This window comes from Lagenorhynchus albirostris, chromosome 2 (assembly GCF_949774975.1).
Source record: "Lagenorhynchus albirostris chromosome 2, mLagAlb1.1, whole genome shotgun sequence".
Lineage (NCBI taxonomy): Eukaryota > Metazoa > Chordata > Mammalia > Artiodactyla > Delphinidae > Lagenorhynchus > Lagenorhynchus albirostris.
Window position 1 is genome coordinate 21,984,346 of NC_083096.1, and position 17,510 is coordinate 22,001,855.

Consider the following 17,510-nt stretch of genomic DNA (forward strand, 5'->3'; position numbering starts at 1 on the left):
AGTGTGGGTTTGCTCACCTCGCAGGTTTCACAGCCAGCAAGTCCCCGTAAATGACTTGGTAATCAGAAGCATTTGTGCTATGGGATCTTGTACAAGTTTCTTAAACTTTCTGAGACTCAGCTTTCCCATCTGTAAAATGGGAGGTAATAATACCTCCATTTGAGTGAGGTTGTGATAAAGTGATTATGGACATAGAGTTTGTACAGAGAGCCTGTCTCGTACTGGATGCTCAGTAGATCTTGGTCCTTAGAGCTCTGTCTACTCCCCCTCCCTTCACAGAGTTGAAGGGATGATTATGTCGCATAAAATGGTAAAACGCTTCTCATAGTAGCACATGGCAAGATTCAATGAATCTTAGCTTCCTTCCTCCCCTCCCTCCATCCTGGGGGCGGACATGGGTAACAGAGCTCAGCCCTCTCAAGCAAATCTCCCCTCTGCTTCCTATTTTTAGGCTTGGTAATTGCACCAATGTTGAAGAAAATTGTCACGGTTATGACAGTTTTGTTCTCCTACGTAAGAGAGAATGCAGCCAACAAAATGCTTTGACAACAATTAATTGCACTCACGCTGTGTCATTGCACAGATCCATTTCATAACCTTCTCTTTTCCTGGACTTGGGCTGCTCTATACCAAACCGTGCTCTGGTAAATGAAGTTTAGATCTCAAGGCTGCCTGTGCTGCCGAGGCTTAGGCAGAAGGCTGTCATCACTGTAGGTGTTCGAGGAGGCATCTTGGAACGTGCCCCGTGACTTGCCTCATCCAGGCAGAGGGAAGCGTGAGCCGAGCAGAGAAGTGATTCTTCAGGACACAGCCAGGCGTTTCTAGGGAAAGATGGGAAAGGTTTTTGCTTCATTCGGCCCGCATTTTCTTCCTCCTCAGCTAGTAGTGTGCTCAAGCTGGCTCATACAGGCTTAGGAGAGCCAATCATTAAATTTTGCTAAATGGGATTTTTGCACAATGGTTGTTAAACCCAGCTATTATTAAAACCGGTTATGTAAGCTTACAATTATATTAATTAAATTGAAACAAAGATAACGTATAGTCGAAAGTCATCACCTCCTAATTATTTTATTACGTTTTGCTGTGATCTGTGCTCTTGAGGCTATGTCTATCGTATCTACGGTAGAAACTCTGTATAACAGGGCTCTACTGTGCACCTCCTCCCATCTTTATGTTCAGTGGTGTCCCATTAATAGCTTGAAATCGGCCATGCTGGGAGTATTTACACCACAGAAAATGGCAAATGCTACAGATGAGACCCCTCCCTCTCCTTTGCCCTCCCCTTCTGGTGCTAGTTGTTAAACATTCACTAGTCCACCTTGTTCACATTCACCAGTAAACACTGTTCCCAGCTCCGGCACACTGTCGGGCTCCACTGGGAGCCAGTGACCAGAGTGGCACCTGGGACCAGTACCCCTGAAGGCTTGGGCACCAGAACCCACTGTTCACCACCCTGAAGGAGCCACTGCCATCGTGGCCAGAACTGCCACCCACCCACAGCAGTGATGCCAGCAGTACTGCCACTTAAGCTCTTTTTGTCCCCTAGAGGGGATAGAAAAGGAGACTTTCAGTTTTGTGCACTGTAGGCCATGAGGGCTTGGGCTTGGAGATGATATAAGTGCAGCACACTCTGCTGAGCGTGAACCTACTGTTATACTTTGACCCTAGACTCACTACCCTTGAATTAACTTGGGGACCATCATTCTTGCTGTAGGATGGGTCTCTTCCCAGGAGGCTTCCAGGGTCCCCATGCAGCCAGGCCCATGGCTCTAGTCTGGATGCTGGGGGAATACAGACTGCACTCTGCTGTGTTCCCACCTCCTAATGTGGGTTAAGGATGAGTAAGATAAGCCTGTAAGGTGCCTGGTGCTGTGCTTTTGCACACAATATAAACTCAGGAACCCTTGCTCTGCTCATCCTTTCTCTGCTCGGCTCTACAGGCTGTTCACAGCCAGCCTACAGGGACCATTCTTCTGCATGCGCTCTCTCCTCCAAAAGCCAGTCTCCTGGTTGGGCCCCTGGTACCTCAGGGGACAGACACACAGCTTTTGGTTTAGAGACCCAACAGTCGGAGGTTGTTTTGTTTCCTGGAATGACTACCTCATGGCCAGGGAGAGAGACTAAAATGCCATGGCAGTGTTTCTGTTCAGATGTCGTAACAGGGGTCTGAGTAGTAAACCCCATCTGTCCTTTTCAGAAATGCTTAGCACATGAGAAAAGCAACATCATCGTTCTGGTAGGAATAACTTCTGACATTTTAAAGCAGGAGAAGTAGGGAAAAGGAGAAACCAGTTAAATACCAGTCCCCACATTAAATTATAAAGGAGCACATCCATCAAGCCCCCATGCCTGGGATAGTCTGTCTTGAATGCATCAATGAAAGCAGCAGGGTAGCACTAGAGGCTTCCGGGGAAATGTTGTTGGTTAGTGGCATCAGAGGACGGGTCTTGTGATGCTGTTCTTATTTTCCCAAATTGAGAGTGAGATTGATGTTGAGGAAACTTTCTAGACTCTACAAGGTACAGAGATCCCTCTCAGTGGGGTGCAGACCACAGCATAATTGAATGCCTGGCAGATGGGCCAGATCCCCAAGGGACCGCTCGGAACCCTGCACCTTGGGCAACCAGTCTTTAAAATCAGCGGTTCTTTGTATTAATCAATATTTCATGATTAGATTCAAATAACTATTCCACAAGATCTAGCCCTTACCTAACATGGTTACAAGTGCAGTGGAAAACTTAGCAGGAAAGACCCAAAAGCAGCTCTAGCTAAAATAAGAAAAATGAGGCCTGATCGCATTCTTCATTTGAGACACAAGCCATCTGGGTCTGGGTTACTGGGGACCCCCACTGCACATTTCAGCCTTACAGTTTGGGGGAGCCCAGCCCCAGCCAGACACACATGTTCAGTGCCAGTTGGATTATAATACTTTCTAGGGAGCTAAACAGAGGGAACCCAAGAGGGCTGGTTCATGGATTAGCAGCAGGCTGCAAAGTGGAAGGTTGTCCTGAAAGGGGTGCTGTGGGGCTTTGCACTTGACCCTGTCCTGATTGACATTTATTTTCAGTAACCTTCACGTGAAGGCAACAGATCAACTCTGGGATGAGTGGGTCCAGAGCAGGGCATCTAGAATCCATTTCACAGGACTAGGCAGAGAAGCTTCAAGAAGACTGTACAGGGTGCTTCTGCACATGGTCCTGAGCTCAGGGGTCAGCAGCGTGGCTCTGCACCAGGAGCTCTGGTCTGAAGGGCTGGTGTGAGGCCTCTGCCCATGACTCCCTGTGAGCAAGTGAAACTAGATGAAGCACAAAGGGAAAGAAAAAAGGGGCTCTGAGAATCATGGGGACCTTGGGAAGCTAGAAATAAGCGAAGTTAGAAGAGCTGCTATACATGAAAGAAGAGGTGAAGCAAATGCTTACCTGACTCAAGGGTTTACCCTGTATGGGACTCGCTGTGCTTCATGGACTTGGGTGACTATTTCCTTTCCCATGTTTAGCCGTGTGGATGACAGGGTCTTGGTGCTCCGGCTGGGTGTCAGGCCTGTGCCTCTGAGGTGGGAGAGCCGGGTTCAGGACATTGGTCGACCAGAGACCACCCGGCTCCACATAATATCAAACGGCGAAAGCTCTCCCAGAGATCTCCATCTCAATGCTAAGACCCAGCTCCACTCAACGACCAGCAAGCTACAGTGCTGGACGACCTATGCCAAACAACTAGCAAGACAGGAACACGACCCCACCCATTAGCAGAGAGGCTGCCTAAAATCATAATAAGGTCACAGACACCCCAAAACACACCACCAGACGTGGACCTGCCCACCAGAAAGACAAGATCCAGCCTCATCCACCAGAACACAGGCACCAGTCCCCTCCACCAGGAAGCCTAGACAACCCACTGAACCAACCTTAGCCACTGGGGACAGACACCAAAAACAACGGGAACTACGAACCTGCAGCCTACAAAAAGGAGATCCCAAACACAGTAAGTTAAGCAAAATGAGAAGACAGATAAACACACAGCAGATGAAGGAGCAAGATAAAAACCCACCAGACCTAACAAATGAGGAGGAAATAGGCAGTCTACCTGAAAAAGAATTCAGAATAATGATAGTAAAGGTGATCCAAAATCTTGGAAACAGAATGGAGAAAATACAAGAAATGTTTAACAAGGACCTAGAAGAACTAAAGAGCTAACAAACAATGATGAACAACACAAGAAATGAAATTTAAAATTCTCTAGAAGGAACCAATAGCAGAATAACTGGAGCAGAAGAACGGATAAGTGACCTGGAAGATAAAATAGTGGAAATATCTACCACAGAGCAGAATAAAGAAAAAAGAATGAAAAGAATTGAGGACAATCTCAGAGGCCTCTGGGACAACATTAAACACACCAACATTCAAATTACAGTGGTCCCAGAAGGAGAAGAGAATTAAAAAAGGGACTGAGAAAATATTTGAAGAGATTATAGTTGAAAACTTCCCTAATATGGGAAAGGAAATAGTCAATCAGGTCCAGGAAGCGCAGAGAGTCCCATACAAGATAAATCCAAGGAGAAACGCGCCAAGACACATATTAATCAAACTATCAAAAATTAAATGCAAAGGAAAAATATTAAAAACAGCAAGAGAAAAGCAACAAATAACATACAATGGAATCCCCATAAGATCAACAGATGATCTTTCAACAGAAACTCTGCAAGCCAGAAGAGACTGGCAGGACATATTTAAAGTGATGAAAGTGAAAAACCTACAACGAAGATTACTCTACTCAGCAAGGATCTCATTCAGATTTGACGGAGGAATTAAAACTTCTACAGACAAGCAAAAGCTAAGAGAATTCAGCACCACCAAACCAGCTTTACAACAAATGCTAAAGGAACTTCTCTAGGCAGGAAACACAAAAGAAGGAAAGGACTTACAATAACACACCCAAAACAATTAAGAAAATGGTAATAGGAACATACATATCGATAACTACCTTAAATGTAAATGGTTTAATGCTCCGGTCAAAAGACATAGACTGGCTGAATGGATACAAAAACAAGACCCGTACATAATGCTGTCTACGAGAGACCCACTTCAGGCCTAGGGACACATACAGACTGAAAGTGAGGGGATGGAAAAAGATATTCCATGCAAATGGAAATCAAAAGAAAGCTGGAGTAGCAATTCTCATATCAGACAAAATAGACTTTAAAATAAAGACTATTACAAGAGACAAAGAAGGACACTACCTAACGATCAAGGGATCAATCTAAGAAGAAGATATAACAATTGTAAATATTTATGCACTCAACGTGGGAGCACCTCAATACATAAGGCAAATGCTAACAGCCATAAAAGGGGAAATAAACAGTAACACAAACATAGTAGGGGACTTTAACACCCAGCTTTCACCAATGGACAGATCATCCAAAATGAAAATAGATGAGAAAACACAAGCTTTAAATGACACATTAAACAAGATGGACTTAACTGATATTTATTGGACATTCAATCCAAAAAAAAACAGAATACACTTTCTCTCAAGTGCTCATGGAACATTCTCCAGGATAGATCATACCCTGGGTCACAAGTCAAGCCTTGGTAAATTTAAGAAAATGGAAATCGTATCAAATATCTTTTCAGTCCACCACGCTATGAGACTAGATATCAATTACAGGAAGAAAAACCTGTAAAAAATACAAACACATGGAGGCTACACAATACACTACTAACTAACCAAGAGATCACTGAAGAAATCAAAGAGGAAATCAAAAAATACCTAGAAACAAATGACATGAAAACACGACGACCCAAAAACTATGGAATGCAGCAAAAACCGTTCTAAGAGGGAAGTTTATAGCAATACAATCCTACCTCAGGAAACAAGAAACATCTCAAATAAACAACTTAACCTTATACCTAAAGCAATTAGAGAAAGAAGAACAAAAAACCCCAAAGTTGGCAGAAGGAAAGAAATCATAAGGATCAGATCAGAAATAAGTGAAAAGAAATGAAGGAAATGATAGCCAACATCAATAAAACTAAAATCTGGTTCTTTGAGAAGATAAACAAAATTGATAAACCATTAGCCAGACTCATCAAGAAAAAAAGGGAGAAGACTCAAATCAATAGAATTAGAAATGAAAAAGGAGAAGTAACAACTGACACTGCAGAAATACAAAGGATCGTGAGGGATTGCTACAAGAAACTCTATGCCAATAAAATGGACAACTTGGAAGAAATGGACAAATTCTTAGAAAAGCACAACCTTCCAAGACTGAACCAGGAAGAAATAGAAAACATAAATAGACCAATCACAAGCACTGAAATTGAGACTGTGATTAAAAATCTTCCAACAAACAAAAGCCCAGGACCAGATGGCTTCACAGGCAAATTCTATCAAACATTTAGAGAAGAGCTAACACCTATCCTTCTCAAACTCTTCCAAACTATAGCAGAGAGGGCAACACTCCCCAGCTCATTCTATGGGGCCACCATCACCCTGATACCAAAACCAGACAAAGATGCCACAAAAAAAGAAAACTACAGGCCAATATCACTGATGAACATAGATGCAAAAATCCTCAACAAAATACTAGCAAATAGAATCCAACAGCACATTAAAAGGATCATACACCATGATCAAGTGGGGTTTATCCCAGGGATGCAAGGATTCTTCAGTATACGCAAAACAATCAATGTGATAAACCATATTAACAAATTGAAGGAGAAAAACCATATGATCATCTCAATACATGCAAAAAAAACTTTTGACAAAATTCGACACCCATTTATGATAAAAACCCTCCAGAAAGTAGGCATAGAGGGAAATTACCATAACATAATAAAGGCCATATATGACAAACCCACAGCCAACATTTTTCTCAATGGTGAGAAACTGAAACCATTTCCTCTAACATCAGGAACAAGACAAGGTCATCCACTCTCACCACTATTATTCAACATAGTTTTGGAAGTTTTAGCCACAGCAAACAGAGAAGAAAAATAAAAGCAATCCAAATCAGAAAAGAAGTAAACCTGTCACTGTTTGCAGATGACGTGATACTATATACAGAGAATCCTAAAGATGCTACCAGAAAACTAATAGAGCTAATCAATGAATTTGGTAAAGTAGCAGGATACAAAATTAATGCACAGAAATCTCTGGCATTCCTATTCACTAATGATGAAAAATCTAAAAGAGAAATTAAGGAAACACTCCCATTTACCACTGCAACAAAAAGAATAAAATACCTAGGAACCAACCTACCTAAGGAGACAAAAGACCTGTATGCAGAGAACTATAAGACACTGATGAAAGAAATTAAAGATGGTGCAAACAGATGGAGAGATATATCATGTTCTCAGCTTGGAAGAATCAATATTGTGAAAATGACTATACTACCCAAAGCAATCTACAGATTCAATGCAATCCCTATCAAACTACCAGTCGGATTTTTCACAGAACTATAAAAAGAAATTTCACTATGTGTATGGAAAAACAAAAGACCCCAAATAGCCAAAGCAATCTTGAGAAAGAAAAACAGAGCTGGAGGAATCAGGCCCCTGGACTTCAGACTATACTACAAAGCGACAGTAATCAAGACAGTATGGTACTGGAACAAAAACAGAAATATAGATCAGTGGAACAGGATAGAAAGCCCAGAGATAAACCCACACACATATTGTCACATTATTTTTGGTAAAGAAGGCAAGCATATACAATGGAGAAAAGACAGCCTCTCAATAGGTGGTGCTGGGAAAACTGGACAGCTACATGTAAAGGAATGAAATTAGAACACTCCCTAACACCATACACAAAAATAAACTCAAAATGGATTAAAGACCTAAATGTAAGGCCAGACACTATAAAACTCTTAGAGGAAAACATAGGCAGAACACTCTATGACATATATCACAGCAAGATCCTTTTTGACCCACCTCCTAGAGAAATGGAAATAAAAACAAAAATAAACAAATGGGACCTAATGAAACTTAAAAGCTTTTGCACAGCAAAGGAAACCATAAACAAGATGAAAAGACAACCCTCAGAATGGGAGAAAATATTTGCAAATGAAGCAACTGACGAAGGATTAATCTCCAAGATTTACAAGCCACTAACGCTGCTCAGTATCATAAAACAAACAACCCAATCCAAAAATGGACAGAAGACCTAACTAGACATTTCTCCAAGGAAGATATACAGATTGCCAACAAACACATGAAAGAATGCTCAACATCACTAATCATTAGAGAAATGCAAATCAAAACTACAATGAGGTATTACCTCACACTGGTCAGAATGGCCATCATCAAAAAATCTACAAACAATAAATGCTGGAGAGGATGTGGAGAAAAGGGAACCCTCTTGCACTGTTGGTGGGAATGTAAATTGATACAGCCACTATGGAGAACAGTATGGAGGTTCCTTAAAAAACTACAAATAGAACTACCATATGACCCAGCAATTCCACACCTGGGCATATACCCAGAGAAAACCATAATTCAAAAGGGGTCATGTACCACGTGTTCATTTCAGCTCTGTTTACAATAACCAGGACATGGAAGCAACCTAAATGTCCATTGACAGATGAATGGATAAAGAAGATGTGCCACATATATACGATGGAATATTACTCAGGCATAAAAAGAAACTAAATTGAGTTATTTGTCGTGAGGTGCATGGACCTAGAGTCTGTCATACAGAGTGAAGTAAGTCAGAAAGAGAAAAGCAAATACTGTATGCTAACACATATATATGGAATCTAAAAAAAAAAACAATGGTCTGAAAAACCTAGGGGCAGGACAGGAATAAAGACGCAGATGTAGAGAATGGACTTGAGGACATGGGGAGTGGGAAGGGTAAGCTGGGACGAAGTGAGGGAGTGGTATTTACATGTATACACTACCAAATGTAAAATAGCTAGTGGGAAGCAGCCGCATAGCACAAGGAGATCAGCTTGGTGCTTTGTGACCACCTAGAGGGGTGGGATAGGGAGGGTGGGAGGGAGACGCAAGAAGGAGGAGATATGGGGCTATATGTATATGTATAGCTGATTCACTTTGTTATAAAGCAGAAACTAACACACCATTGTAAAGCAATATACTCCAATAAAGATGTTAAAAAAAAAAAAAAAAGACTTTTCAAAGAACCAAAGGCTCAAGAGAGACTTCCCTGCTTGTCCAGTGGTTAAGACTCCACATTTCCACTCCACGGGGCACGGGGTGGATCCCTGGTTGGGAAACTACGATCCTGCATGCTGTGTGGCATGGCCAAAAACAAAACAAAACAAAACAAACTCCCCCCCAGAAAACCCCAAAGGCTCCAAGTGGGCAGAGGGCAGGATTTGGGTGGAAGCAACCTTCCCCCACCCTTTCCTCTTCGTATGGAGCTGCAGCAGTTGTTCCCTGGGAGGGTTCTGGAGAGGTGTCAGGTAGAAGGTGTGTTCTGTGGTCAAGTACCTGGGGGAACTGGGCTGAGCGCATCAGCAGACTTTCCCAAACCCTGCAGTCATGAGCATCACGAGGGATGACGGTCTCCGTGAAATGTAGCAGGAGAGACTCAGAGAGAGGCATGGGACAGGTGGGCTCATGGTGACTGAGAGATGAGTATGTACTATGGGATGGAATAGGTTCCACCTATGGAACTAAGCATTGCAAGTAATGTGAAAAAGTCGGGCTTGCTCCACATTGGGTAATACCACTAGTGATCATCAATCCACATAACGTAAATGGAGGTTGAGTTCAGGATTTGATAGATTATAAGCTCTTTGAGGATAGGTATTTATTTCAATAGCTCTGGAGCCGGGCTTAGTTCTTAATAGACCACAGTAAATATATGTTGAAGTAAATTGAATTTTGGATTGCTTTTGGAACCAGCAGGAGGCAGAGATAAGTGCTACGGTCAGTAGGAATCAGTGTCCTATGAGGAATGTAGGAGGGAAGAGCGTTAAGACAATGGGGAGGACTGCATCCTGGAGACATCTTTCTGGGTTCAGTAGCAGGAAAACAGGCAAAGCCTTAGAGCGCCTGCAGGTTGGTTCCCGCTGCAAACATCCCTGGGCTCGTTCTCCTCCGAATCACTGAAACATAGACTCAAAGGAGCAAAGACAGCTGGGTCTCCAGAGTCACATAGTGACTAACACTGAACTCCATCACCTTCTGCACCCGTAACAGTCGAGAAAACCTTGAGGGAAAAAAAGCCAGGTCTTTCTTTGACTGTTGTTTATTGTTTTGAGAGAGTCTGGCTCATGGAAGCAGCTGTGGGGAGGAACATACAGGAAGTCCCGCGCCGTGCCCTGGGTATTGCTCAGGTGTCTGAAGCCCATCGTCAGCTTAGCCCTTGTGTGGTTCTTCTGGCAGAAACGGCCTTCGTGGCTTCTGCTCTGCCCTCAACCCCTGGGAAGTTCTCCCATCTGGGGCTGTGGGGGGAAGGGAGCAGGTGGGAGCAGAGTAAGTGCTCAGGGAGAGTGACTTTAATGCCAATCACTTCTACAAGGTTGCCCTCTGTTCATGTCCAGCTTTTGAGTGGTTGGTCGGTCTGGTCCCAAGAGATGCAAGGGAGAGGTCAGGACTGTGCTGGGTAATGGATGGTAATGTGTTCGGTTTTGATGTTGTATAGATCAAGGTGATTCCAGCTATGGTGTGATAGAGACTGGCTCCATTTTTGATGTTTGACTGCTGACAGCTTTCAAGCCTCATCAGGCTCCCTTCCCCTTCCTCCCACATCTGGGCAATCCGATAAGAATGTCTTCATGCTCCCTCACTTGACACCAGAGGAGAGTTCCAGCCACACAAAACCCGGCTTGTTTGAGAGCCTTCCTTAGTCCCATCCACTAAGCACGATAAAAGCCCAAGCCAGTCACCCCTCTTCCCTCTCTCAAGCCATCTTTAGACCTGATTGGGAGCCGGCCCTGCTTTCCCCCGAAAGACTCATTCTGTGAGTGATAGATCTCTTCATGCCCTCTTGTGCATGTGTGGCATCATCAGTCTCCAAACCAAATTTTGGGTTGGGGGTTGGTCTGGCCCTCACGCCAGGGCAACCAAAACATATGGTAGCAGATGAACCCTGAATACAATAGAAGTCTATTTCGGGTTCATGTCCTAGTCCATTGCAGGAGTTCCTGGTCAGACAGGCTTCCATGAGCTCATTCAGAGACCCAGGCTCCTTCTATCTTGTGGCTCCTCCCGTCTTGTGGCTCCTCCACCTATTCCAGGTCTTTAGAATTCTCTGCATTCAGTCAACAGATGGGAGAAGAACAGGGAGAGTCACACGATAAGTTTTGGAAGGGGTCAGACTTGGAACTGGTACACATCACTTCCCAACTTTCCTTTGCTTAGAACTCAGTCATAAAGCCATACCCACCCACATAGAACATTGGGAAATGTAGTCTAGGTGGGTTTTGGTGAATGTGTAGCAGTCCCCACCACAGACATGTTGGCTTTGAATATCAATTGGTCATTGAGGTGAAATATTTAAAAGGAAGTAAGATAGAGGGGTCGGAGGAGAAAGTTCTGGGCTAGAGCTATGCATTTATAAGTCTAATTTCTAGGCAATGAAAGGGAAAGGGGAAAGAAAAGGAAAAAGAGGATAATTCTATTCATAATTTCCTTCTTGTTTGATTTTCATCTTTGAGGATTGCCTCCTAAAACCTCACTAGCAGTGAGGGGTGTTGACAGGGGGAGAAAAAAAGCAGGAAGATGTGAAATTCCACCCCTTGAAATTAGAACCAGCAGCTTGTCTACACACATGCGTGTGCGCGCACACACACACACACACACACATATACACACATCACGCACACTCTTTTTCTTTTTTTTTTTTTTTTTAATGATCTAGCCTCTCCAGTCTCCTGCCCTTCTAAGCCTCCAATGAGAAGAAAAAGGAAGTAGCAGGCTAACTGGAGAAAAGGGTGAAGGAATGGCAGACTTAGTAAAGGAGAGAGGAAATCAGTCTGCGATTTTAAGGCTTAGAATGTCTCTCCATAAGTCATTATGGTCTCCTTGCCAGTTAATTTCATTTCAAATGAAGTTGAAAGGTAATCTGATAGGTTTCATTATCTCCGCAAATAATTCATCAATTCAGATGAACTCAGAACCATGACATAGCATGTAGGAGGATTTCAAGGTCTGACAAGGTGATAATTACCAGGACTGCGCTGGAACTGACAGCTGTTATCGGAATGATCTACTTTTTATTGAAATTCTTTGTGTGATTAGGAAAAAAGATGCCTAAATCAAATTAATCTGCAGCAGTTGGCAGACCCATATTGCTCCAGTGCAGACCAGCAGAGCTGTGTGTGGATGTGTGTAGAGAGGACAGAGTCTGTGCCTGATTTAGAACTTCACAGGCAGAAGACTCTCACATCTAGCTAATGACAAGAGCTGTTCAGATATGCAGAGCCGAATGGTATGTTCAGTTCCAGAATCCTGGAGAAACCTGAGAAGGGGAATCAGACACATTTATCAGCCCAAGCCAGTTCCTTTGTAGTAGCTCCTACCTTACTCAGGCTGGCGATGTATTGCTGCATTAGCAGGTTACATCCATTCTACAATCTCTTCTCCCACTCCCCTGCCCCCAGATGGATGGCAGAAAGTGAAGATGGAACATAATTGTTTGTCTGGTGGACCAGAAGGAAAGATTATATCTTCTGTGAGCACTAAATCATTGCTTTAATGTAAGTATACTTAAGCTGATGGAATATCTTCTTCAACCTTGACATACATGTAAGCTTATGAAATAAACTCATGAGGTTCAGGATAATTGTAACAGTGAATGGATAGATAGAGTGCATATATTAGAAGATCAGTCCTTGCAAGTTAATGATCTATTTATTCATTTGTATATCACTCACTCATTCATTTATTCTATAAGGGTTTATAAAATGTCTGCCATGTACAGCCAGCCCTGAATATATCAAGATGAATAAAATGTAGCTGATGCTCTCAGCCTTCAAGGAGCTCACACCTGTTTATTTCTCTACCTCTGTCTCCATCCATGCAGCCACCCATCCATCCATCCATCCATCCTTCCATCCTTCCGTCCATCCTTCCATCCATCCATCCACCCATCCATGCAGCCATGCAGCCATCCATCCTTCCATCCATCCATCTTTCCATCCTTCCATCCATCCATCCATCCTTCCATCCATCCATACATCCTTCCATCCTTCCATCCATCCATCCATCCATCCATCCATCCATCCATCCATCCATCCATCCATCCATCCATCCTTCCATCCATCCATCCATCCATCCATCCATCCTTCCATCCATCCATCCTTCCATCCATCCATCCATCCATCCAACCATCCATCCATCCATCCATCCATCCTTCCATCCATCCATCCATCCATCCATCCATCCTTCCATCCATCCATCCATCCATCCATCCTTCCATCCATCCATCCATCCTTCCATCCATCCATCTGATGCCCACTGAGTCCTTAGTGGCTCTCAGAGATTCACCTGTGCCTCAACCCCCCAGTACTATAGCTCTCTGAACATCTAAAAGCCCTTCCCAGAGTTGATTTGTGTGCTGGATGTTTACTCCTCCTTCTATCTGTTTCTGTGCTTTTGGGGCTGCCTGGACAGTCCTTATTCCAATACTTTAGTGTGAACACAAAGCCTTGCCCCATCACTGGTTTCTATCTCTCCAATTCATATGTCTTAATTATTTTGTGAGTTTAGTGATTTTATATAAGATGGGGGAAAAGCAAAGGGAAGAGTCATACCCTGAAGCCTTTGACCTCTACCCATTTCCTCTCCCTTTCTCTCACCCTTCTGTGTTTCTTCTAAAGATGTAAAAATATATGAGACTTCCAACCCTCCCTGCCCCAACACACACACACACACACACACACACACACACACACACACACACACACACACACACACACACACACCTACAGTCTCCCACTGAATAAATCATTCCCTGGGGGCTCAACTTTTACCCCAAGTCAGTTGGTCAAACACAGTTTTCCAAAGAAAACTTCCCAAAAGGAGTTCTAGAAAGGAAATGGAGTCTTTCCCCCTCTACTATGTATTATTTATCTATGTATATTTTATCTTAAAACCCCAGTCTTAAGACAGGGCATGGATAGCTGAATAAGTGATGGGAAATGATTGATAGGCAGATAGATAGGCAGGTAAGTAGTTTACCTTAAAACTAGGGTCAGCTTTCATGTACCTCAGAAAAAGCAAATGAAAAACTTCAACAATTACAGTTCGGTTTGCACCTCTATTTCTTAAGCTAAAGTTTTTAACGTACGTGTCTTGGCCTGAGATCTTGTACTGCAAGGTACGAAAAAGCATTTAATCAAGTTTAAGCAATAAGGCATGTACTAAGTTATCTACTGTTGTGTAACAAGCTACCCCAAAACTTAGTTTCATGAAACAATAAACATTCATTATCTCACCGTTTCTGAGGGCCAGGAGTCTGGGAGCAGCTTAGCTGAGTCGTTCTGGCTTAGGGTGTCTCTTGAGGCCGTAGTCCGGATGTTGGCCAGAGTTGTGGTCATGGGAAGACTTGACTGGGATGGAAGATCTGCTTTGGAAATGCTCCTCACATGGCTATTAGCAGGAAGCCTCAGTTCCTCATAACGTGGGTCCCTTCTCACAACGTGGTGCGTGGCTTTGGAGTAATCTAGAGGACAAGGGGAAATCACAATGTATTTTATGACCAAGACTCAGAGGTGGAGGGGAGTACGTGTGGGTGTGGCTAGTAGGGGTGAGGATCGTCAATGGCCATCTTGGAGGTGGCTTCCATAGTGCATGTACTTAAGGGCACCAGATTCAATGCCATGAACATCTGAGAGCAAGAAACTAGTGGAAGCAGAACTAGGAAGGTAGGAAGCTGTGGTCTCTTTCAACCCTGCTTCTTTCTAGTTCCTTTCCGTCTACAAGTGTTTGTGGCCTAATATGGTCACTTCAGGCTCCAACCCCACATACTTTTCAGTACCACATGAACAACGACAATAATAACAACAATGTGTGCTTTCTTAATATATTTTATAGTTATCACTATTGCAATGGCTAACATTTCTTGAGCAGTTATAGTCTATGTTCAAGGTTAAGTGCATTGCATAAGATTACATTCAATTGCAAAGTCATATGCCTATTTTATAGATGAAGAGACTGAGAACAGGGATGTTGAAGGTTACCTGGCTAGAATTTCTGTGTCGTTCATTTCACTTCTTTTGAAGGCAAAATCGCTCTGGTCACTGCCAGTTAGGTGACAGTACAGTTAGGTTACAGAACAGAGACTGTACCTTTTGAGGCTGTGGGAACCACGCACCAAACTAGATGGAAAAATTAAGCATGGCAGGAAAATGGATTCACATATCTGCTGGAATAAGCAATCGTTTTGTTAAACTTAAGACTTTGCGTTAATTGCCACCATTGGTAAATAGAAATCTACTTGTGCAATGTTCAGACAGCAGCTAAAAGCATGAAAACTGCTATAAAAGATTTTTTTCTCAGAATACCAGCAGGTTAAATGTATGCTATTATTTTTTCATATTAAAATTTGCCATCTCGTGGCTTGCCTTACAACTACTGAAGAAGCAGGAGGTTTTTGAAAGGCTACACAAGTAAAAATCCCAGAGGAAGGAGTGGATGTGTATTTCAAATATACATTCAGCTCCCTTTGCCAATAAATGAGAGGTTAAGGAGCCAGAATTTCCCCCATAAAAAGTAGAGAAATCATTTAACTACCAAGTGCTACATCCCACTGTATTATATTTTTGTCTCGTTCCATCTTTTTATATTTGTATTGTTTCTGGTGAATTCTTATTCACCAAGCCAGTGAATAGAGGAATGTGGATAAGTAGGATACATTTCCAAGGCGGGAGCGTTCACTCATTCATTCAGCAAAACACCTGTTGAGCTTTGGCACGTGAGGTGTCGTGCTGGGCGATGGTGTATTCAGGATTCATTCATCATCCTCTGATAGTATTTACTGAGAGCTTTTTAGCTTCCTGAGACCTTGAGAGATGCTGTGAAGATTAAAGAAAAAGAAGAAGAAAAGGGAGTAAGATAAATGAGATAAACTTCTTTTTCCTAAAGGGCTTTGAAATCGCATTGAGAAAACAAAATTAACATGAAACAATCAAGAAACAGAACAAGAAAGTCTTTTTTTCCCCCTGAATAATGGGACTTTATTTCTATGCATTCTCTGTGCTCTACATGTTCAGAGAAACTTCTCTGGTAACAAACTATAGAAATGATCCCTGAGAGTATAGTCTTAAGACAGTTATTGTGTGAATTTTTGTGGTACAATCTCTGAGAACACCAGGAGGTTATAGAAAGGGCTGAAGGGCCGAAGGGAGGGGCTGGGGAGGCTTCTCAGGGGAGGTGTCATGGGGGCAGGTGCCCTTACAGGGGGCTGCTAAGAGCCCTGGAGAGTGGGGTTGGGGGAGGGATGGTAAGGAAGAGAAGAAGGGGGTGCTCTGGAGAAAGTCCCCCCACTCTGACTTGGTTTCACCCCGGGTCAGACATTTTTCTGCCTTACATCTCACCCTCCCACACCCCTAAGTACGTCCAGAGCTAAACTGGTTGCTGTGATGAACACTCAGGTTTGGACGAGGCGGGTTTAGAATCTCATGGGCCCTGAAACTGCAGCCCATGCCACCCCCTGGATTCTAAAGATGAGAGTTTGACCCAGAGGAGGAACCCAACTCCCGGAGCCTTTGGTCCTTCTCTGGTTCCAAACAGAAAGGCTGGGGGCCATCGTGGAAAGAGCTCAGAGGAGAGTGACAAGGGGATTATGACGTGAGTGCACAGACTCAAGGGACAGGTATTATTCAATCTGGAGAAAACGGAAGGATGAAATAAATATGATCCTTAAGTACATCAGAGGTCTTACATAGCAGAGGCTGGGGACTAACCCTGATTTCTCTGAAGGGCTATGACAACTCCATCGGAAAGTTTGGGGTCAGTGCTGTTGGGCTACTGCCTACCCTGACATGACCAATGCCTTTGGACAGGCACCACCTATGAGGGGAACTCCAGGATTCTCCTCGGGTTGCCAGCTGCCCCAGTTTGCCCAGGACTTTCAGTCCTAAAACTGGGACTTTCCTGGGCAAACTGGGGCCAAGAGTACCTCCTTTTGGTACTTGCATTTTGACTCAGCAGCTCACCTGGTCCAGGCTCAGGTGTGCTCCCCTCCAGTACTGCCCATGGGGGGGTCAGAACCCCCAAGATGATGACCCCCATGACCATCAGTTCCAGGGGCGAGTTGAGCTGAGATGGCGTTTACCCAAGACCCCATGGTCTGGTTGCTCAGAGAACCCCAGGCACGGCAGGAACCTCGGTGCCACTTACCAGGCTTGGGGGTCACCGTGAAGAACAAAAGCAGGAGAGTGAGTGAGTGAAAATAATAAATGGATCGATTCTTCCATCCAGTTGTCCAGTTTTCCCAGTTGGGAAAACAAATGGGTGACAAAATGGGTGGGGCCACAACTTCCCCCTGTCTGAGGCTCACACAGTGAATTTATTTACAGTCTCTCGGCTTCTAAAAGACAT

At 43.6% G+C, this 17,510-nt stretch overlaps 1 pseudogene; it reads right to left on the reverse strand.

The window, feature by feature from the left end:
• Positions 1–16,152: 16,152 nt before the first annotated feature.
• LOC132516629 (small nucleolar RNA U3) lies at positions 16,153–16,232 on the reverse strand (annotated as a pseudogene).
• Between the last annotated feature and the right edge of the window lie 1,278 nt (positions 16,233–17,510).